Raw genomic sequence first — 21,612 nt, 5'->3', positions numbered from 1 at the left:
GAGGCTCTGGGAAGTCCTTGAAGAGGGACAGGGCCCTGCTGGGGTGACCCATTTAATCTCGGGATGGTTCCCAGGATGGATGAGTGCTGTTGGCTCCCGCACGACTGTAGACCTGGATGAGATGGGAGGCCTAAGTCTGAGATGGACAAAGCGAGGTATGTGAATCCTGTAGTTGTAACTATCCTGCACAAAGTGGTTAACAGCATGCATTAAAGAGAGAAGATACTGCCCATGCATGGGAGGTTTTCAATCTGAAATATCAAATTATTAGGCAGTTTTGGATTCGTTGTTTGTAACAGGCTGTCAGAGATCTTATCTGAGCAGAGCTTGAGGATGGGTATTTTTAGTCATTTTGGGGGGTGCAGTTTTCTCCATGACTACCTTCACTGGGGAGCAAATGGCTTTGCAGAAGGTATGTCTGATATTTCAACCCCAGCTCAGGAAGGCTCACTAAGATCAGCTAAAGAGCTTAAGGGCTGACTGGCCTAGGTGTAGGGATGCAAGGAGCAGGCCAGCCTGATGGGAAGGCATGAACCAAGCTACACATGGCAGTCAGCTTAGCTGCTCTTGTCAGTGAGACCGTGTCTGGAGGAGCAGGTGAATTTTGACTCCAAATCCTGTGAACTGTGGTTAGAGCAGCTTAAAGAAGGCACCTTTTTAGACCCTGACAGTTTTCTTATTTCTGAAAGAACCTCCTTCAACTACTCCTAAATATAATCCAGTGGCAGTGACAGGCTCCAAAATCCTGGATTCGGGCACACTTCAAGTTTCCCTGCCACCCTTCCTAATCCTTGGCTCGGGTGGCTTTCCTCTGGTTTGAATGCAGCTCCAAGAATATGACATATGCATATATGTTGGTGAGAAGGACAGGAGGAGAGTGACAGGCAGAGGGAACAGAGACCTATCCAAGGATGGAGCAAGTTGTAGCTGTCACTCCTGTCATATGCCAGCACCAATCTGGGCTGAGGGAAACAGGGCTCCCTTGGGTGATGGCTCCACTACCCATGGCTTGCTACCAACAGCTTTGGGTCCCTCAACTGGACAACTTGGTGCTGCACTGCTGTACCATTCCCCTGCTACCATCACACACAGCACAGTGTGCCCTGGACAAGGAAGGAGGTTGTGTGTCTGCTTGAGGTGGGTACTGAAACACTGAGATGTAGTGATCAGATCCTGCTAAACAGTGGGCAGCATTTTCTTCCATTTCAATATTTGCTCTGTGCCTGTCAAGAAAAGGACGATTTTTATCATAATGAATAAACATAGCAAAAACCTCCTATTCTTTCTCCCAAAGAGTTTTCTTTTACTGTGGAACATCACAGAGATGCTCCTTCCTCTGGTGGTCCCTTTCCAGAAGGCTCATCAATTTGTCTTTTGTACTTGGTAATGTTTCTTTCAAGTTTGGGATGGGAGTCACGTCTCAAGACAGGTTGGCTGGCTTGAGAGATCTACTATGTTGTTGGAAGGACTGGCAAGAGGCTGAAATGCCTTCATCAATAATGTCTTTCACATGAAGTCTCTTCCTGCTCTGCAGAGTCGTAGGCTCGAGTCAAGCAAAATCAGTCACTTGTTGTTCATCTATTTTTATTTCCTCCACGTGGTTTGCTGCAATCTTTCTTTGCCCAGATGGTCAAATAAATTGCTGTCACTAAACAGGAGTCCCCAAACAGTGATTCCTAAACTCTCCCTGTTCTTTAACTGCTTAATGAGAAAATGTTTCACTTTCTTTATATTCTGCCCATTTACTGTAGTTGTTTCTCAGTTTCTCCCCTGGAACCCAGAGGACTCATAGGTATTTTTGTTTGTTTCTCCAGCCTTTAAGCTGCGTGATCAGACTGCTCAGAAAGCTCTGCATCATCTGTATTTAAAAACTGTTACAAACTTTGATGTGTACTTGTTCACTGAGAGCTTCCCTGAGGATCCAGAGGTGTCACTGAGGTACCTTGATAAGGTCCTGGGTAGATTGGCCACAGAATATTTGGATTGTCATTGTACAATCTCATGGGTTTTTTTTTATTTTGTTAATAACAATTTATATTTAGCTTTATTAGCTTTATATCTTCCAAGAGTTTTTTGTGCTAGGCAATGTTAGAAGTTGATGTTGGCATGTTTTTGGTTTGGGAAAACAAATCTTGTTGCCTTTGATACAAAGTTCTACTTGTCTGGGCTTGGTCACCAGGGTGGGCAGAAGGCAGGGCCCAGGGGGGGCTGGGAAGAGCCAGTCACTGACTGCAGTGTGATGCTCAGGCTTCAAGTTGGTTTGAGCCTGCTTTTCTGTGCAGCAGAGAGAGAGTGGGAGTTCAGCCCTGGGAAGAAGCCAAGATATTGAAGCAGATTGTTGAAGGTGCCAGCCAGGATCTCTGTGTAAGGAAACTGCTACGATGGGGCTTATTTTAGTGCTGTGACAGAAACGGAGCTCTGCTCTTTTTTCAACAGACTGGATTTCTCCAGACAATTTCCCAATTCATAAATGAGTGTTTCCTCCTAACAGAAAGGAAGTTCTCTGTCCATTTTGGCATGTTAAAACATTTTTTCAAAGGAAATTTCCTGAAAAAAATTGCTGATTTTTTTTTTATACCATAATAACTAAAACATTGCAAGAAGTTCGGTTTAAATGTCTCAGAAAACATAGCAAAAATATCAGTGCTGATGAACCTTAAATGCTGCATAATAATAAAAACTTTTAAACACTCTTTTCTTTGTGTGAAATGAATTTCCCTGTTCTTCAGCCAGCGCCAAAGCTGTGTGACCAAACTTTCTCTTTGTAGGGACTCATACTTGTAGGAAGAGAAGATTTATTGAGTTGGGCCGGGGCTCCCAGCAGGGCTCTGACTGCTGGGGCTCACTGCTGAGGGGAAGGGTCCTGCAGCAGGAGGATTTTGTCCAGAGCACCTCTGGGGCAAGGACTCATCAAAGCAAGGCTGTGGGTCCTTCACCCTGAGCACACACTCCTCTCAGACTGGTTGACTGCTGTAATGTTGATTCTCAACCAAAACCTGTTAATGAGCTGCAAACATTGATCCCATTTCTGCCTTTGAGAAAGATACAGGTGCCAAGTTACATGTTTATGAGCAACAGAAAGATACAGATCTGGAGCAGCTTTGGTCTGAGATTTCAAAAGTGCTGCTTAATGATTAGTTTACCTGAGCACAGGAATGTAAATTAGCTGCCTATATGCTCTCTAGGCACGTAGAAAGTATTTGGAACTGGGCATAAGGCCCACGATCATTTCCAAAGGTATGAGATTACATGTTAAACTACTGAAAAAGTCTCTGTGGGGTTAGATGATACTCAGTTAGCCGAGAGGTTGGATTTGGGAATTGGCAAAGCCAGGGTCTAAGGAGAGGGTGAGCTTTTTGGTGAGCACCATCTGTCACGGAAGTCTGTCTGATGTGCAGCAAGAAGAGTGTTGGATGCTCACGGTCCTGAAGGCATCGTTTCTGTCGTCTTCCTTTTCTTGCTCCAAAACCAATTTATGCAGTCTTTGGACAATGTGTAAGGATTTATTATTGCTATTAATTTATTATTCCCTTAAACATTTTTTGAGTTGCTGTAGAGGTGTTAAGTGCACTCTTGCAAAAGAAAAAGAGGAGATCCTTCCCTGAAGAGCTTTCAGCAGAGAAGGCAAACTGAGTTTAGCAGTCTGGAGGAAAAAACCTTTCTCAGAGGAGGAAGGGGAGGGCTGTGTTAGGAAATTGCCAGCTGAAAAGCATGAAGAACGCAGGCTGGTTTCCAGCAGCCCTGAATGACAGGTGTGGTACTGTGTCCTGGTTGTTGCTCCTCCTCTGGCTCAGAATAGGAAGGTAACATCCCAGCGTATCCAGCAAGCCCCGTAGTCTTAGGCATGTGGTTCTGTAAATAGCCCACCTTATTCCCTCCTCTGGAAGGATCACACCTCACACAGCAAAAGATCAGCTCCACAGCTTAGAATCCTTGGTGGCTTCTTTCCCCCTTCCTCCCTACGCTTGATTCACACTGACACATGGACAATTTTCCAGTTGTTTAACTTTTCCCACCAATGACCATAAGACAAGTTTTGTGTGCAAATCCACCTTTCAATGTAAGGATGCCATTGTAAGAGTATGAGACAGCAGGGCAGTCTCGAGCAGCAATCAGTCTAGTAGAAAACACTAACAGGGAGGGAGAAAAGCTCCAATCCACCATCTCAAACCAAACCCCAGTTTCACCAGGATTCCTTGAAGCTCAGTCACCTCTTTCTCAGACACAGCAATAGTTTAGAACAACCCATTAGATAAAGAAGATGCTGCTATAGATTTGCTCAGAAATGCAGCTCATCTGTAAAAGAATGGGGGGCAGCTTCGACAAAGGGGAAACAAGTCAGGTCCAGTTACCTCTGCACAGTTACATCTTCAGCAGCACTCCCTGAGGAGCCCTTCCCTCCACCTGCAGTCTTTAGTAGCGGGGGTTCATGCACTATCCTGCTGTGTAGCTCTAGCAAAGCTCCAACAAAGGCTTCCACCCTCCCACCCCCTAAACATGTAATTTTTGTCCATTTTTCCCTCTCATTTTACTCCATCAGGGTATGGCCAGGTCAGCAGTGGTGGCGCAGGAGACCCTGCATGTACCCCTGGTGCCAGGCTGCTCAGGGACTGCTGTCACTCCTGCTGGCCATGCTGGGGCTACCAGGGCTGAGGGTCCTGCCAGGAGCACCTCACCTCCAACAGATCCTGTCAGTGTTGACTTTTCGGTGCAGGTGCCGCCTGTGTTTGGTATCTGGCACCAACTGAGACACCTCCTCGGTGCTTAAATAATAATGATGGATTTCTGCTGTGGAGTGATAGCTGGTGTTGCGCAGCTGGGTTAATGTGTGTCAGCTGTCATCGTCCTTGTCAGTCGCTGCTGTCAGTGAGCAGCAGATAAGTAAATCTGTGATGATGCATTTCCCAGAGAGAGCAGGGATTAAATATTTCATCGCCTCAGACACTGAAACATCTCCTAATTCAGAGTCCTTTCCTAGCGGTCACATCCTCTCAGATCACCCCAGCCCTGGGGAAGAGCAGAGGTTGCCTGGGTTTCTGAGACCACAGGGCAGGACATTGCCAGAGGCAAAGTCCCTGCAGCCAGGCAGAGCCAAGTGCTGCATCAGTCTTAGCAAATTTAAAAATAAGCAGAACTCAAGGAAAAAGGAAACCTCCTTTTTTCCCCGATGTGCCTGATAAGGCAGTTGAGCCTCTGTTATGGATATGAGGGACAGGTGGCTGGCTCCCATCTTGGGCTGTCTCTGGGATGCTGCTGAGCACCTGGGGCCATGCTGTGGCAGTGTGGTGGCTCACTCCACGCGGGCAACACTATGGAAAGCATCAGCTGTGGTTGTTAGGTTAGGTAAATGTGGTTGTTTCATGGTGTTCCCAAAGTGATGGGTCATTCCTACAATCCTTACATCATTGTGTATCCATCCTCTTTCTTCTCTGAGGTGATCCTCAAAACCCACTGCTAGCAAAGTCTCAGATTGATTGAAGACAGGAAAAAAAAGCTGTAGTTCAGATTTCTTCACTCTCTCGTACTTTTCTGGTGTTGCCCACAGGAATTTTATATTGAAGGAATTTTCGGTGCAAAATACCAATTTGTTGAGACTGAAATTTTCTTGGGTATCTCTTTTCTTACATATGAAAGGAGCTATCCCAGGAGGATGTGGAAAATGCTCTGATAAACAAGGTCTTGGCTACTTTGGAAACTGACTCTTTAGACTACCTACCTACAGAAACACATAAAAATGAAAAATGTTCCCATTTTGTTCCACACTATGCACAAAAGACAAGAAGAGAGGGAAGACCCATCCTGCTAGCACTGCTCGTGAAATAAGTCCTTGTTTTCCAGAAAGACTTAATGAACCACAAACCGTCATAAACCAGGGAGATGTACAAACATGAACTCCCGAAAAGCTTGATTTCTTTCTTATTTCTGGAGACCTAGTGGTTTTCTTGCAATTATGATGAATAGAAGGTTGTTTTTGGGGGGGACAGGGAGAGGCTTTTTCTTTTTTTCTTAGGCTGAGATTCAAGTACAACATGTGATTAGGGATTGGAACTTGAAAAACAGAAAGCAGTGACAGTTGTGACATTTCTAAACCTGTAGGTAACTCCACAGGCATTTCATCTTATCCTTCCTCCTCTTCATATGATCTAATCTCCCTCCTCCCTTAGCTGTGCTTTTTATCTGGACAACAGGTAGACTGTATCTTCCGTATGGGTATGTTCCCATATAGTCTGTGGTTCCACTGACTCTGGTATTAGGGACTCAGTAGCTGCATCCCAGCAGAAGACAAGCGTTGATGTTTGCAGGTGGATTTTCTGCTTCCGTGTTATGTAAGGTCCCCAAATCAGTATTCATCTATTCATCTGCGCATTGCGAAGTAGCCAGCATTTCTGCTTTTTTTTTTTTGAATGCGTGGAAAGTATAGTTTGTGCTGTCCTTCTTATAGAAAAATAGCACATTTATGAGATGCATTTCCCTAAGGCCCCACAGAGCAGAATTTGTTCTGTAATAAGAGACAAATGTGTTTTAATTGCCTGTTGTAGACTATTACCTGTTAAATTTGTCTGACAGTGTGACACCAGCAGAAAGAACTTCTGTTTTGCTTCCTTCTACTTTAGAGCCTGTCAAATAACTTCAACATCTAAGGATAAAAGATGACAGATGACTCAAATATGTGACAGGTCATAAAATATTGATTCTTCATGTTACCTGCTAATGAAACACATGGTATCACAGATAAAATCTTCGTTAATTTGGATTCCTGACTTTTAATTGTTATAACCCCAGTTTAGGTTGTAGTCCTAAAATTAGGGAGTAATAGGTTTGGTCCCAGGAAATGGTAAAGCCTAAATAAGGAATCAGTCTACTTTCCTTTAAGTAGTCCTTTTTATCTAGACTCCCAGCCATGTTTTCTGTTAAAATCTACATCTCCTGAAAACCCTTTTGGACCTTTCTGGTTCTTTTTTGACCCAGTAGAACCAATCAACTCCTAAGACCATATTATAATGAGAAGCACTGAAGATAATCAAAGACTTCCCATTGGGATTTTCCCCCCAAGATAAGAACCTTCTCTTGATCATGTATGAAATAATAATATTTACTAGAATTTTTTTTCAGGATTTTGGAAATTTCCCTGGTTAAGCTTATACTTTTTAGACTCTTCAGGTAATTTTCAACTAGCAACAATTTAGACTGAGCTTTCTTGTCTGGTCCTCCATGAAAACTGGGTCCTTTCTGCCAGACGAAGGCAGCATTTTTTGTCTAGAGCTCTGTATGTAAGATCTTTTGGCAGGAAGAAGGGGATGCTGCCCTATTTGAACCTACCTTTCAAGCAAAATCTGGAAAATAATGTTCAAAATTATATTTGTAATCTCTTCAGTAAGGGTTGTGTCTCATACAAGGTTTGTGCTTCTGCAGTGAAATGGTGGCAACTGCCAGTCTCCCTGACTGGAGCCTGTACGAGCAGAATTGTGTCACATCTTCACTTCCAGAACACTTCCCTGTCTGAATGAAAACTTCTCACAGAAAAGCTAACACCATCTTTCCTTTCTAATGTGGTGAGACTCCTTTCTAACTGTGTAACAGTACGTTTCAATGCAAAATTATCTGGGGCCAGAGGAGCCCCAGTGTAAGGACATATTGGAGACTGGCAGACACTCAGCTCCGAGAGTAGGGGGTTCTGGAGTCTGCCATGGTCTCTGCTGCCACTGAGGGGGAGATCTCTGGTCTCCATAACTTCCAGTCCTGCAAAACTCACTGGCCCACAGGTGCCAAACTGGATCCCTGCTCGAGAGGGGATGAATGGTGCAGGGGAGCAGATGTGCTTTAGGATATTTTATTGGAAGCTGAAGAACATAGCCTCTGTGTGGCTTGAGAGGGATGGGCAAGCTCTTCCATGATGCACCATGTGACTATTCCCAGGGTAGATCCAACTTCAGGAGTGCTGAGAATCGTAGGCCAACACTTCCAAGCCAAAAGGCTGCCTCTTTTCCAAGGGAGGGGAGTGCTGACACAGCCAGGGCTGACAGCAGGAGTCCAGTGCAGCTTTGCAGCTGAGTTGCTCCCAGGCATCATTTGCCACACCTTGGAGATTTGAATGGTGCAGCTAGACCTTGTGAGTATGTCTCTCTAGTAACCAAATTACCAGAACTGGCAATTTAATACTTCACCCAGGAATTAAAATGGGGTGAGAAGACCAGCCCTTGTATTGCAGCAGCCCCATCAGTGTTGGATGAAATGAAAAAAAAACCCTAGTGAAAGTACAGAACAAGTATTTGCTGAACCCTGGTTGATGTAGCTCCTGTGTGCTTGGAAGGTTATCTGTTTTCCACTTCTATAAGCCAGATTACTAAAAGAGTTGAACCATGAATCTGAAAAATCTAAAAAGGATTCCCATGGCATTTAGGAAAAATTATTTAGATAAGATGCTATGAAAATAAATGCAAAACTTGCTGGAAAAAGTACTGTTAGAGTGGTGATTAGTAGCTCACTCTCCAGATGAAGGGACTGCATTTATTAGAGTTTTATGGGGATCTGTTGTAGATCTGATGTTGTTAAAATACCTTTCTTAACCACTTAAGATAGTGGAAAAGAGGATCTCCAATGGAATAAAGGATGTCCTCCATATGTAGGTCACAGCTATTCCAGGAGAGGCTTCAAGTGTGTTGTAGGACAGGAATGGAATTCAACATTTAAAATGAATTAGAGAACTGGTCCAAAAAATGGGATATAATTAAATAGCAATAAATGCATGGGCAGAAGAAGGAGTTGTACAAAATAAAAATTAGGCACCAACTGACCACATGAGTCCCTGTGGCCCTTCCGTTGTGAAAAACAGACAAATGCCCTACCATTATGAACAAGCAGGAAAATTTATCTACAAGATGTGCAAAGTGAGTCTACCAGGCTGCTCAGTAAGGCCTCAGCTTCATGGTTGGTTTTTAGGCACTAGACTGTAAGAGAGAAGTGGACCGACTTGGTAAAGACAAGAGTGTCAGAAACCTTGGAACTCTAATGTACGAGAAAACGTGGACAATTGATCTGTTTAGGTCTAGAGGAAAGGAGACTTACTGGAGATAACACTTTTAACTATGAAAAAAGCTGCTGCTAAAAGGAAGGGAATAAATCATTCTCTCTGGGAATGTGACAAGCAATGCACTGCAAAGTGCAGCCAGGGAAATTTCACAGACATTAGGAAAACCCTGTCCAGGATAAAGCCCCTTGGCCAAAGAGGCAGCTGCTGAGAGAGGAGTAGGAGCTGGTGATGCTGTGGTGCTCTCCCCACCAAAATTCCCCTGCTCCCTGCAGCCAGACATAGCCAGAGGCACATAAAACCCCCGTATTGCACCCACTGACATCCAGCAGGGAGATAGAAAAATGCACCGTGTCCATCTTACACCCTTTGCCCCCACAGGAGGTACGACAGCCCTATGAGGGTGCTGGACTACAGGGGCTATTTGTAAAGCAGGGCTCAGGTGACAGCCGTGACTTGCTGTTCACTATCTCCCCAGTCGGAAGGACTAAATTCCATAGGAACATCATGTTTTCTCCCCAGGTGACTTACACAGAGGGCACTTCCACTGATCAGGGAAGAACAATTCCCCAGCCCTTAGTTCTGTGCCAACTGTACTGTCTATTTTTAACAGCAAGCTGCCATTAGCATTTGTTTGCTAAAATAAACACATTTTAAATGCAATTCATTACCTAGCACATTAGGATAAAGGCAATTTATTCTTCAGTCAAGAAGAATATTTTTAAGAGATAAATTGGTTCATGCAAATATCTGTCGCTTGCACTCAGTGCACGTGGTACCAGCAGAGACAGTGCTCTGATTTCAGTCAATTGATGGGATAGATCACAAAATTCAGAAACTGCTGAGGAGCTCAGTGCAACATCCTATTTTAACTTAATTAAAAACATGACCACAGTTATGTAAGAGAAAAATAAAAAAGGGATATGGGGCATTAGACACAGTTCTCCCTTACAGCTGCAGCATAACAGAATTGTAACAAATGATTCTTGGGGAGAGGGTATTCTTTATTATATTGATGGTAATGGCTTCCTAAAACCCAAATATCACTTCTTCTTGCTCACAGAATAGGGGAGTATTACAAGGGCATAGATTTGAATCAGAAAATGCCAGTGCATAAGGATTTTGAAATGGGTTTAGATGAGCTGCTGAGCCAGGAGCTGGACGGTGATCTCTGTTGAACTTGTCCTTCATGAATTACCTACTTTCCTTTTGATGAAAAAAATTAGCTTCCAAAATGTTTTGTAGAAATAAGGTATTTTAAGCAAAACTTTTTGGTGTTTAGCAGGAGGATTTGGAGGGCATGTAGGGAATTACTGCTCACAGGTTCACAAGTAGGAACTGAACCTGAGTCTCACATGTCCCTCTCTCCTTCAAACCAAAAATAACATACCATAAAGAAATAACAAACCATAAAAAGATAAAATCGACTCGGAGCCCTCAGGATATTTGGGGGAAACGCAAAGCTTTTGCATCCAGTCAGAGCTAATGCAGCAGGTTCTGCAAAATCAGCACGGTCTGATTTTCCCCACTAGAGGGGACTGCGGTACCTGGAGTTACCCGCTCACTCACACCAATACTGGTGATTTCAAAATAGGTGGCATTACTAAGAAAATTAATTACCTCTACTTGTAACATAATTCAAAACAGTGTAAAACTGGAATATGCTAGAAACCATTATTAAATGTTCAAAAAGAAAAAATAACTTCTCGGGTTTAGGTTCCTTCATTAAACAATATTTTGAAGTTACCAGACTTTATTAAAAATATTAAAATCTCCTAGTTTATCTGAAAAACGTGGTGTTTTTTCTATATTGTTTTGCAAAGCACAGATTAAATACTTTAAATTAAAACACAGTCTGTTTAACCTCAGAAACTTATCTATAAAATGCTCCTGATGATTCACAGTAATTTGTGTTAAATCTGCAAAATCCAACACCTCGCTGTCCCAAAAAAGTTTGGTGGCAGGATCCTTAGCTAATTGCAAACACTTGAAACAAAACAAAGAGAGGGAGATAAGAGCCCAGGTGTGCTTCCCACCTTGGATATGTTGCTGGAGAAATGCCACAGCCGGTAGCACAAAAAGGCTCTGAGAACAGGAGAAAAGAAGCCTCTGATTTCTTCTCATGGTCTCTTATCCACACAGTTTTTGGCACTTTAGGAGTTCCTAGGTGCCTGTTTCACCAGAAACATCCACCAAAGTAGCACAAGTTAAAGCACATCTGCAGTTGTTGAGGTTTTGGATTCCAGGGATAGGGAATCACAGAATCATAGAATTGTTAAGATTGGGAAAGACCTCTAAGGTCATCAGCTCCAACTATCACACAGCATCACCATGTTCAACACCAAACCATGTCCCTAGGTGCCTCGTCCACACACCTTCTGAACACTTTTAGAGATGTGTTTCTACCGTTTCCCTGGGCAGTCTGTTCCAATGCCTGACCACCCTTTTAGTGAAGGATTTTTTCCTGATATAATCTAAACCTCCTCTGGTGCAACTTGAGAACATTTCCTCTCATCCTTTCACTTGATACTTGCCCCCTACAACCTCCTTTCAGATAGTTCTAGAGAAAGATAAGGTCCCCTCTGAGCCTTCTTTTCTCCTGGCTAAACAAGCCCAGCTCCCTCAGCTGTTCTTCCTAAGAATTGTGTTGAACGTGTAATTACGCACCGGTGCCCACTGCCAAGGGAGCTTGTTTTGGGATGGGTTGTCCCAAGACTTGGGTTTGAATGCTGACTGTTCCTGACCACTGGGCTTTGTTTTACAGACCTTTATTTGCATCAGCTCTTAGTAAGACAGTGTTAGTGGGAGATACCTCCCACCCCCTGTGATTTAGCCATATGGGGGTGTGCTGTAACACCTCCTCTGCCATGGTGGTGATTCCCGTGTTCACCACTGCATCTCTCTGGCAAGTCCAACCCTTGTTTCTTACCAGCCTATTTCTGCAAATCATTAAACCAAAATTCATATTTTCTACCTACCAGTTGCCTGCTGTTTTCTTGTCTTGGTGTCACAGACTCAGAAAACTGTAGAGGTTGGCAGGTACCTGAGGGATACCAGGTCCTACCCCACTGCTCAGAGGGTCAGGCCACTCAGTCCCATGTCCAGTCAGGTTTTCCATATCTCCCAGGATGGAGACTCTACCACCTCTCTGGCAGCCTGCTCCAGTGCTTGACCATGCACACTGTTTTTTCCGAAGTTTAAATGAAATTTCCTGCATGTCAGTTTGTGTCTGTTGTGTCTTATGCAGCCCCTAGGCACCACCAAGAAGAGTCTGGTTCTATCTCCTTTACTGGACCCCATCAGGTATTTATATACACTGACGAGGTCCCTACAGAGCCTGGGTTTGTTCCTCCCAAGGGGCAGGACATGGGGTTTCCCAACTTCACGAGGTTCCTGTCCTCCCACTTCTCCAGCTGTTGAAGTCCCTCTGGGTAGCAGCACAATCCCCTAGCGTATCAACACTTCTCCCAGTTTTTTATCTGCTGCATCATCCAGCTGGATTTTTTACCACTGATCACAGTCCTTTATGCCTGGCACTTCAGTCACTTTTCAGTCCAACTCACTGTCTAGTTATTTAGCCCACACTTCATCAGCTTGTGGCAAAAACTGTCAAAATCCCTGCTAAAATCAAGATAAACAGTGTCCACTATTTTTCCCTTGACCACTGAGGCAGTCACGTCACTGTACAGGTTTTCAGGTTTTGTCAGGTGTGATTTCCCCTTTGTAAATCCATTATGAATACTTCCAAACAGCTTCTTGCCCTTTGTGTTTGGAAATAGTTTCCAGAATTATTTGGTCCATCACCTTCACAAGGACTGAGAAAACACTGCCATGTATATTTCTCCCCACATCCTTCCTCTTGGAGATATGAGTACACTGAATGTCTTGTCTGTGGTATGCCCAAACTGATTGAAATTTTTTAATTACTTTTTGATACAGTTGGCAAACGGAAAAATAATTTCCAGGGTCATCTTCTTATTATGAGAGTGGTAATTTTTTCAGGTGCCTTCCCAAGCAAGGGGTTTCCTTGATCACTCCTGCTGTCCCAAACTCTCCCTGCTGTCCTTTTTTCAGGGAGTGTGACCAGGACACCAGCCCAGGGCAGGTGAATCAATGGGATGTTTCCTCACACACTGGGCTGACTCCAGAGGACTGAAGCTCTGCCACAAGCATGTTCAGCTGCTATGAGGAGGGAATGCAGCAGGAACTGAGAGTGGCTCAGAGGACAGAGTGGGAAGTATGAAGACCTTTTAAAGCTGCCTTTTCTTCTCCTCCCTCCTATCCTAATTGATTCTTGATTGTGAAGAAACTCCCATGGGCCCAACCAAACAGCAGGATGCTGCTGTCAGAAACTTCTCTTCCTTCCCCCTTATTTTCATTGCTCCCTCCACAGGTGACAGGCAATTTTCTCCTATTTATTAAGGTTTTCTCTCCCTATACCCATCACAAGTTTCAACCTCCTCTGTCCTTTTGCGCTTTCCATTCTCTTCTTTTTTACCCTAAGAGAAGAGGAGGGAGCACTGGCATCCCAATTATTTATATGCAATATTTTCTCTACTTTGTCCTGATTTAGCAAAATTTAGAGTCCTGAGGAGCAGGGCAACAGAGTCCCTTTTATTCCCATCAGGCATTCTTGCAACGTTCGGTCCTGTCTAGCAAAGCAGTTTACAAAACAGTGGAAAAACTGACAGTCTTTTTTATCCGTGCTTGCAGAACTTGTTTCATATTATGTGCCCTATTCTAAAATGTGATGTGGCCTTAATCCTCCTAATATGTAGGGTTTAATATGTATAAAAGCCTGCTATGTACAATCAGCTCAGCACAGAATTTCAATTGCTAGAAAGGCTGAGACTGAATTAAAAGGAAGCACTGTGCATGGCAATGACTTCATTTTGACAGGCTGAATTAATTTTAAATAATAAGGAAGTAATTTCCATCTCACTAAATGCCTGCATTTTTCCGTAAAAATAAAACACTATAGTCAGAAAGATACTATTGAGAAACATCTCTCATAGACTAAGTAAACCAGATAGCAATTAAAAAGTAAATACGTAATAATTACAATAGTAAAAGGTAGTATTAAGTATTAATGCACTTCAAGCCCAGCTACTTTGATTGATTCTGCTTTATCTCATTAGCCTTCTAATCAGGAAATATAATCATATGAAGATACACAGATTAAGCACAGACAAATACCTCCAGCAGTTAGACATGGATGCAGTCACAACTGCCTGAATCAAAAGAAAATACCATGAGAAAAAAAGTCATGGAAAGATGTAGAGAAAAAGGTCTTTACACCACCACCACTGTTCCCCACTTGTCTGAAAAATTTAAGAGGCTTGAAAATGAATGTTCTCTGGATGGTAATGTGGAGGACATGACTTCTTTTTTTGAAGCATAACCAGAAGTGATGATGCTTCCTGTGAGAATCAAGACATGATAATGCTCAACAGTAATTGGAAGAGTGATGTTCAGACTCTCTCCTCTAGAAGGTAGGATTCACTTCTGTACTCCAGACTAGTCAGGAGAATTTTCCTACCACCAAGCTGGGAACACAACAGGACACTTGACACTGCAGTGTTGAAGGTTGCACCAGAGACTCTGGGTCCACCCTACCATAGTGTTGTTTAATGAAATATGCACAGGTAGATCCTAGTAGATCATGACCAGTGCTGCCATGCCCTAGGTAGGACTGTAACCACCAGGCACCCTTCACATCTCTCCTTGAACACCTAATTATTTTTTTCACAGCATCAGGACGGGCATCTAGGTCGTGGGTGTCTGTGTTTGTGTGCATTCTCCCCTTCCCTAGCATAGCCACTGAGCTGGGGTGTAGGGCTCTTTCCTAGGTCTGGACAAAAAAACACACCCGTTTTTCAGCATGGGGTTTGAGCATCTGCCTAGGACTGGGAGATCCTGGTACAGCCCTAATCCTGTAATAGCTGCCTGACTGCAAAGTGTTCTCTAAAAATGCATCTTTCTTGTCCTGTAAATGAAACTGGGAGAAAGGGAATAAAAAAAAGCAAGATCAAGGATGACATTGTAGCCTGGTGACAGGGGCACTCAAGCGTTTGAAAAGGTATCTGGACTTGCGTTCTCTGCTCCCATTCATATTTAACAGTCATTAATTAACAGTCAGGGACGAGTAGGATTAACTACAGGTCAGCTCCTCATACTTGTATCTGAACTGAATGAGATAGGTAGTATGGATGGAAATAAGCTATTAGCATATAAGCATGGCCAGTATGTCAGTAACAGGCATGAATTAAGATTTAACACTGTCCCTGAAATCAAACAATGAAATGGCTGCTCCTATACCGAGACCCACACAAACCCTGCACCAGTGCTGAAACTCCTCAGCTGAGACACCTCACAGAGATCTGAAACTGGCAAATCAGCCCTTTCTCTCTGCGGGACTCGAGGGACTTGCAAGAGACTGACACTGCTGATCACAGGGAAAACAGAAGTAAACAGCTTTTCATGCACTCAATAGCAGTGATCACAAACTGGGAAGGGTGCTGTAACTGAGCCCACCTGCATTGGCCAGGAGAGGAGGTGAATGCCTTGTGCAGGAGGACCACTGGGCTCCCACTGCCCAAAGCCGTCAGGTTAATTTTTAATTTGCAGGGTTGGAATGGCTGATGAATTGGAGAGCAGGTGTGTCCCTAGGTACCCCCTCCAGCTTGGCCATGACACTGAGGCACAGAAGAGGCTGACTTCTCTTTCCATGGTTCCTATTTGGGTGCAACTTGGGAATGTCACTGATAGCAGCTGTTTGTGCAAGATTTCCTTGTCCTTTCCATTCTCTTTAAAATAAAAGCAGTCTAATCCAAACAAGCTTTCCACCTCTGAGGAACCACACGTGAGGAGTCTGATGGGCCAGTTTCCCCTTTTGTCCCTCAGTGGAGAGAAGAACAAAGGGGACAATCTTGTTTGTCTGTCTTTGGTGGGCTTGTTTGCCACCCTCCCTACTCTGGGAGGGCATCTACCGTTCCCTGTGTGGATGAGCAGAGAGGAGGAGAGCTGTCCTACACAGAGGGATGCCTGCTGGATTTGACCAGACAGCTCAGTTCTCAAGCAGCTTCTCTTCACACAGTTGCTAGAAACCAAAAACATCAGCTGCCGAAACAACTATTTAGTACATTTTTCCCCTCCATTTGTCTCATTCTGGGTTATAGCAGCTTTAAATTTACAGGGCTTTCCCTGTACTCCTTGTGATGAAGAGCTGGGCAAGGACAGTGCTGGGGAGGAGCGTTTGGTCTCAGCAGCTTTTGCAGTAGGGCTCCAGCCCACAGGTTTTTTTCCCCTATGTGGCCAGCAGGGAATTTCCCTACCTTAAACTGTCTGCAGGGGTCTCAGAGACACCTTTTCACAGATGTCATTCAAGAGCTCTTTCAGCTCCCCTTACAGCTGCTGTCAGCACATCCATCTGAGTCACCAGTAACTCTAGGTATGACTTTAATGAAATCTGTTGTCCAACTCCTATCTCACTGTTTTCAAATGACTCCATTTATCCCTTTGCAGTCCTGGCTCTGGCTATCATCTTACCTACAGCCATCTGTAGGGTGCCTGGGAGTAGGGACAAGTTACGACTGTCCTGCAGGATTTTGGCTCCCCTTGCTGAAGTGCCATCAAGAAAGAGACCACATGGGCATCCCTATGGCTCACAGCCTGGTGGCCAGGGAACCACTGAAGAACAAAACCCCACAGGAGGTTTTACCTGCTGGGAACATCACCCAGGAGAAAACTCCCACCCACGTTTAGGCTGCAATAACAGAAACAAATGAGAAAATAGACTTGGGAAAAGGCAGGAAGCTGATCCTTGGTGAAGGCAGAGGTAGGTTTCCAGGTCTACCTTGTGTAGTGGTAGCACAAGGCATTTGTCTCTGGTTGAAGGGGACTGGAAGGCTGATAAAAACTTTGGAGAATAACCTCCCGCATAAATGACTCTGCAAACTTTACTTTCTTTATTTCTCTGTGATGTAGGATTTTTCAAAGGCTCAGCTGCATGTTCACTATTCATAATAGGTCCAACTCAGCAAAGACTCATAGTGTCCTTGGAAATATCACCTATCAAGGTAACAACAATATAGCTAAAACAATCTCGAAACATTAACTGCTCTGTGTGTTGGCTAATAGTGCTGTGCTGACCATGAGGGCTGGATTTCTGTTCCCAGCACAATGCCTGTAAATTCTGCCAGTTCCCTGGTGGGGTTGGGTTGTTTTTATTAAGTGGTTATGTGCTGTGCTTCCCTCATGCAGAACCTTCTGTTTGTCATGGAGCTTGTGCTCTGATAGAAAGTTACAGCCTCTTTTCCTGCAGCCTTGGCGGGAAACTGGTTGTTGTACCAGCTCATATATTAGTAACTCCGGCAAAGAAATCTGTGTGTTGTGCGTGGCAGTTAACAGAGATCTCTACTGCATGAGAAAGAAGTGACACAGTGTTGGGGAGTGAGAGTGACCTGGGCTAGGCTTGTGAACTAAGGATGTTGTGTTGAGCCAACACTCCTGGGAGCTCCTGCTCTGTGATGGGGTAGCATGAAGAGGTATTACTGTGATGGTATAAATTATGTAATGAGACAAATGCAGGGGCGATGGGAGTATGAGGGCATGGTGAAAGGACAGGTCCACAATGGCCAAAGGAGCCCAGGAACAGGCATTCCTAGAAACAGGCAGGTGTGTAAACAAAGTTCTTACCTTACGTGTGTGAGGTTCGACTACAGGTCCTATACCTTTTTTATGGATATGTAGGACAGGGCAGGGCAGGGAAATCCACAGGGATGTTTCCCCAGATTACATGCCATCCTTCAACAATTTGTGTCATGGGGACTTTGGGACCTCAACAGACATGGTTGCATGTAAGGGCCCCTGCGAGTCTTTCTGCCATGAATATATCCATCTGTTATCTAATATGTCCACCAGTTCCTTTTAGCACATATAATCCCAGAGGGGGACTACAGGCAAGTGAAGTCCAGGTCGCACAGGACATAGCTGCCCCACTGTCCTCAACCTGAAGCCAAGGCACTGTGTCAGCCACTAACTACTTCCCTCTTCCAAGGGTGAATAAGCACTGACCTTACTTCAAAATCCCCCCCAGACAACATTCACACCAGTCAGTCATTAATTTTCAAGTAGTGTGGCAGCTTCAGGCTTAGAAGGGAAAAAAGCTGTTCCCTTACCCCAGCAGCATGGCTGCAGTGATCTTGTGTGTGCCCCTGCTAAAGCAGAGGGGAGATGTTCTACAAATCATGGAAACAGTTTGCTGCACCTTCTCATAGTATCATGGATGATGAGGAACAATAGGAAAATGAGGATTCCTGGACTAGCTGGTAAAATGGTCAAGTTACCTAATTGGATTCCTCCAGACAGATGCTAGCCTTAGCAAGAAACTGACTGTAATATCCTGAAATGGCCAGTGTTTCTCAGCCAGAGGATATATATGGTCCCTGTTTTTATTCTTCTGAGCAAAGATGTTTCTATCAGAGAGTGTTTAAAAAACATATTTGGCTGAGTTTGCTGTTCCTGAAAAGAGGCTGGAATAAATCTTCAGGATGCTCTAATTAGAAAACCAGTAGCTAAACCAACAGGCAGGAAGAGGAAACTGTCACACTCTGCGCATCCACTGGGATGAAGTATACTCAGTCAACTTGGATGATTTTTGTGTTTAATTTTATACCTGGGAAGTGACATTAGTGCTATTTACTGCACTAATGTGAATCCCCAGGCCAGCAGTGGCAAGCTGCTACCTGGTTCATAGGTTTTTCAAGGGAGTCTGAGTGTTACCTGTGCTTTCTCTCACAGGGTCTATAATACTGCCTGTCGTCTTCATATAACCTGCTCATGAAAGGTTATGCGTAGCAGACAGTTTTTGTAGGACTCAGTAAACTTTACCACTGTCAGTGACAGAGTTCCCTTTAAAGCTGATGAAAAGCCTCTAGACCAAGATCCTGGAGTAACATTTATTATTAGGGGAATGTAAACCACAAATTAATTAAATTCTAATCATGTGAATAGAGCATCATAATATTTTATACAAGTTATAATTAGTTAGACATAAAATTTACAAGCAATGCAGTTAAGTTATGACTTGTGCATATTTTGTGTCATAATTGAAAACCTAATACAAATGACTTGACAATCTTTGCTGCAGGATATAATGTCCATCATGGGTGACTTTGGCAAAATGGATTTAGCCCTTTCAAAACCCTGTAATTTGGATGCAATTTTTGTAGCATCTTCATCTTAAAAAAAAAAAAAAAAGCCCAAATATCCACACTCTAAAACCTTAACCTTCTAAGTCTAGTGCAGGGCACTCAAAATTGCCAGCCACCTAAAAGCACTCCGGGTTACAGACTTGAATGAATTACTATTGTATATGCTTTCTTAAATCATCAGTACTCTTTTTCTTTCTTGTTCATTAACTTTGATATGCAATTGACAAGTCTGTCACTCTATAATGATCTATTTAATCACAACTAATTCTTGTTATTTAGAAATCTTTGTTGCATCTCTGATCTTTCTAATCTGTTATGAATGTTCTCTTTAAGGAATCTGAAAATGGATGTATTAATTACAAACTACTTTAGAGGAGGCTACTGTGAGGCAAATAATTTTTTGTAAATCAGAGAGCTGAAATAGCTGCTTGGATACGGTAAATATTTTTATTTACCAGTTCAAGTACCACACACAAGGAAGACGTGAATGAATGTCCTCTGGATGGTGGGTAGTATGCTAAACTTTGCTCAAGAGGGTCTACTGAGACAGTATCATGTGGTCATAGTGTCACTTTCCTTTATTTTTCCCCTGGGAAAGAAAAAAAAAATAAAATCTGGACACAGACATCTCCAGACACTTTCCCTATCCAAACCTCATTCATGGATTTCTTTTCACTTTCCAAAGGGAACTCTATATAATTTAATGTAATGCCAGGTCGTTTATAGCATTTAAAATACTCTCTGTTTCTAATAACTTAGAATGGAGGCAGGAAACATGCAGCAGCTGCATCTCCTCCCCAGAAAGCATATTCTGAATCCAGGATGGTCCCCTGCTACAAAACAAATGGCAGAAGAAGACTGACTCTGGTTTACCTTGAGGTAAATTCAAGCAAGGTTAACTTGGGCGGGATCATGGCATTGACTCCTCCTCCAGCTGCCCATACTTTGTCTTTGCAGAGGACTGTAAGAGAGCTACTGCATGTGTCCCATTGAAGGCAACACCTCAAAACCAGAGGCAGGAGTAGCAGGTGGGAGGTCAAAGGATGACTTGAAATTGGCACAGGAAAGATTGATTTCCTGAAAATGTCTTGAACCTATGGAAAACCTGAAAACTGTATGATTTGAAATTTGCTTTGGTGGTACTCTGGGAGGAGGTTTTGTTTGCAGGAGGACTGGGATGGGAAAAGGAGGCACTATGAAGAGGAAACGTAAACGAGTCATCTTGGAGGAAAGGAGGAGATAAGGAGGAAAAGCCATAGAGGTGGTTTTATGGAAACTTTTGAAAGGTTGGACCACAAACTTGACAAAGATGATGAAGATGAAATGAGTTACTGTGGTTTGCTAAGGAATTGAAGCAAGGAATTGATCTTAGTTGTGACATTTTGAGGGAAGACAAGGTGAGCATCAAGAGGGCCAGAACAGAGAAGGTCATGGAAACTGAGGATGAAGCTATCAGGGCTTTACGGTGGGAACAAATAGTAATAGATAATTTTGTAGGATGCTCTTGAGGGAATGTTAGCAAGATTAAATGACAGCATCAGCCTGGAGAGACGAGGGAAGATGGTGATAATGTTGGAAACAGCACTGAGGGTGTGTGCTGCTGGGATGCAGAAGCTAATAGGTTTACCAGCTACAATCAAACAGGGCTAGGCATGTGAGATAAGACAAGGGGCTCAGTTTTAGCTACAGCCTGAACAGGAAAGTTGGACCAGATGACCCACTGTGGTCCCTTCCAACCTTACCCATTCTGTGATTCTGTGATTTTGATATTTAACCCAGTACAGCCCCCCATATACACGTACTCTTAGAATCACAGAATCATTAAGGTTTGAAAAGACCTCTAAGATCATTGACTCCAACCATTAACCCATTAATCTGGCTCTGTTCAGAGAAGTTGCCTGGGCAGCATTTGGGGATTTACATATTTGCTCCAAAGTTTAGCAGGATGGAGGTGTACAGGCACAGAACCACCCACTGTGCGATCCATGTTCGCTTGGTCCAATCTATATCACACCCTGATCCCATGAGTTTGTGCCTGGGATGTCTCAGACCCAGAGGTCGCAGTGCCTATGACTGTGTCAGTATCCAGGATAATCACCCCTTTCTCTATGTCCTAAACAAGTGTCCCACATATCTGGGCAGAAGCAAGCTTTACAAACTGAAGGGATTATGTCGCTGGATATTGCACATACCATGGATTGTACATATCTATGCACATCTGATCTCAACAAGAGACTATCTGACCCACTGTTTTTTGGGTGGCTTGGTGTGCCATGTCCTTGAGGCAGGCCCCTAAAGTCTTTCCTACAAGGATTATATGATCTTCAGCTAGAGATGAGCATGCTTCCCACAGAGATGCGCTATTGATAG

At 43.6% G+C, this 21,612-nt stretch overlaps 1 protein-coding gene across 4 annotated transcripts in view; it reads right to left on the bottom strand.

Annotated features, from left to right (window-relative positions):
* LHFPL3 (LHFPL tetraspan subfamily member 3) overlaps nt 1-21,612 on the bottom strand; it is a 245,899-nt gene that overhangs the window by 9,320 nt on the left and 214,967 nt on the right. The window contains exon 4 of one of the 4 annotated variants that reach the window (XM_032689221.1): nt 19,802-19,831. The exons of the other annotated variants lie outside the window; for them this stretch is intronic. The gene's annotated coding sequence lies outside the window, so the exon portion shown is untranslated. Of the gene's footprint in view, nt 1-19,801; nt 19,832-21,612 lie in introns of those variants that run through there. 4 annotated transcript variants of the gene reach the window in all.

This window comes from Chiroxiphia lanceolata, chromosome 5 (assembly GCF_009829145.1).
Source record: "Chiroxiphia lanceolata isolate bChiLan1 chromosome 5, bChiLan1.pri, whole genome shotgun sequence".
NCBI lineage: Eukaryota > Metazoa > Chordata > Aves > Passeriformes > Pipridae > Chiroxiphia > Chiroxiphia lanceolata.
Note: the sequence above shows the minus strand (reverse complement) of the source record. Positions and strands in the feature narration are given on the sequence as shown.